This window comes from Macrobrachium nipponense, chromosome 13 (assembly GCF_015104395.2).
Source record: "Macrobrachium nipponense isolate FS-2020 chromosome 13, ASM1510439v2, whole genome shotgun sequence".
NCBI lineage: Eukaryota > Metazoa > Arthropoda > Malacostraca > Decapoda > Palaemonidae > Macrobrachium > Macrobrachium nipponense.
This window is the reverse complement of record NC_087206.1, coordinates 66816984-66819854: the sequence shown is the minus strand read 5'-3', so window position 1 is coordinate 66819854 and position 2871 is coordinate 66816984.

Sequence of the window (2871 nt, the reverse complement as noted above, 5' to 3'; positions counted from 1 at the left end):
CTCTCATTAGACCATGTTCTTTTCAAATAAAATATAGGCCTTCATTTATATGAATGACTAAAAATCAGTGTTTTTTGGTGCCACTAGCAGCTGAACAGCTACTAAAACACAAAATAATTCAGTTTTCAATCATTCGTTAATTATCTGGATAAGTAACAGTCAATAGTTAAAAAGTCTCAGTACTTTACCAAATTTTTCAAGACAAAACCTAGAGAGAAATATCTAATCACATCAATCCTAATGTCTTGCATCTTAGGACTAGAACAAAGTATAATAATGATTGGACCAAGTACCAGCACATATGGTTTGAGTGCTGGTTTCAAAAAGTAAAAAATGTCATTTAAAGGCCTGTCCACACGACCGGGCCTGATCGGCGTGCTCGGGGTTGACGGGCAAATTCTGGCGGACTTATCCGTGAATGTTGTCCACACGGGTGAGGCGATGGAGAGTGGGCGTGCCCGACGATGCCAGTAGTGTGTTCAATGCGGTACGATAAACATGGGGCCTACCGCAAAGAAGATGATAGTGTAGCATGATAATTGCTTTGTGTATGATGAAAAGAAGAGAATATGGTGCAAAAAAAATCAAAAAATGGCTCAGTAAAAGAAATGTATATGGTTACGTACGTCTGCCAGGGTCGAAGCTCAATCCATCGGGCACCACCATGGTGATTTTGCTACAAGACCCATCAGGCAGTTTGACGGTTTGCCCGTCAAGTGTGCCCGTTAGAGGGGAAGTCCGCTGATCAGGCCCGATCGTGTGGACAGGCTTTACCACAGAATGGTAAATCACGGGATATAGATATGAACAATTTTCTACCTGATCCAGGCAATAGCATAAAATTAACCTGTTAAATATTTCATTTATTTTACTTTGAATCTAAGGCGAGATATCTAACAATTGCTATCATTAAGGTAATTAAATCATAGCTCGTGTGTTCATTTAATACTAATAATTGAAGTATCAATTTTGAGTCATCAACACAGGACATCATTTGGAATAAAGTGGAAGACATCAGCAACGCCAGGCTCCACTCTCACCTCATTCAAAAAATATTTGTGGGGAAAAGCAACGTCCACTAGAGTTCTTGAATAACAGAAGTCTTCCTTGCTCGTACTGAATATCACAGTTTCATGAACCATCCTGTAAATCAAAAGATCTGAGGCGAGAAACGTTTTCTTGAAAATATAAAAACTTAAAACTATGATTTTTACAAAGTCAACAAAATTAGGTTTCAACTAAAATGAAGCATTTACAATATAGAATTTTTTTCAAAAGAAACCACAAATCATCTTCCACTGCAATCTTCACAGGTTCAAATTTTCTCAATACAAAGCTTTTAGCTGTAACCCTCACAATAGATCCAATTTTCTCATACAAACTACTGAGTACTTCAACTGCAACCCTCACCAAAGATCCAATTTTCTCCAGTACAAACTACTTATAAGCTCCTCTACTGCAACCCTCACAATAGAACCAATTTTCTCCAGTACAGAAAATTCTTACGAGCTTCTTTTAACTTCAACTTCACAATAGATCCAATTACTCAAATACAGACAAACACTTATGAGCCTCCACTGCAACCCTCTCATCAGATCCAATTGGCTCCAATACAGACAAGCTACCTATAATCCTCTTCACTACAACCCTCTCAACAGATCCAGTTTCCTCCAATACAGAAAACTACTTACAAGCCCCATTAACTCAACCCTCACAACTATCCAAATTCCCTCCAATACAGACAAGCAGTTATAAGCTACTTCAACTACAACCCTCACAAAGATGAAACCTCTTCCAATACAAAAACTACTTTTAACCTCCAACTGCAACCCTCACAACAGATCCAGTTTCCTCCAATACAGACAAACTACTCAAGTCTCTTAACTTCTTCCTCACACATTCTAATTTTCTCCTATGCAAACAAACCACTTATGAGCATCTTCAGCTGCAACCCTCACAAAACATCAAATTTCCTCCAATACAGAAACTAAGCCTCTTCAAATGCAACCCTCAATAGCTAAAATTACCTCCAATACAGAAAACTACTTACAATGCTCTTCAACTGCAATCCTCAACAGATAAAATTTCCTCCCATAAAGACCTAATTTCCTTCAAAGAAAATACATACAAACCATCTTCAACTGCAACCCTCACAATAGATCATTTTTTTTTCTTATAAAACAAACCACTTATAATCATCTCAGCTGCAACCCTCACAATAAATCCAATTTTCTCTTAACGCACCAGTCATGAACCAAGCCTTTGAACAGATCGGGAAGAAAACCACAAGAGCTGAAAACCCGAGAAAGGACCCAGAGGTACCCCAAGAGTGCTAACAAGTGAAGTCATCTACAGAACGACCGTTTAAATGGTCAAGCGTCCAGTTTATTGGGTCAACTTTCCATGATAAGTAAAAAAGCATAACATTCTGGTATAAATTTCGTTTATTTGTTAAATATCTGTAACCACAAATAAAAACTATATTCTTAGTTACTCATAGGTCGTATTTTGTGAAAACACAGGTCACCTAATTGTACTAACATTAAAACTTAACTTTATAAGCTTTAATTAAAAATCAGTTACTAATAAATTTTTAACCAGTGTTAAAATTGTAAAATTGAAATAAAGTACAAAAACTATATCAGTAATCATGTGCATTGTGTGAAACAGGTCACCTAATTATATTAGCATTAATAAAACTAAGTTTATAAAGTTTAAACTAAATTTACACTAATTTCAACCAGTGTAAAAACAGCATTAAAGTTATAATTTCTTTCTAAAAAAATTAACAATATCTAGAACAATGCATATGCCAATCTCTTAAATTAACCCCACAAATTAAAAAAGTCAACGCGCTTTGTTTTGAAATTG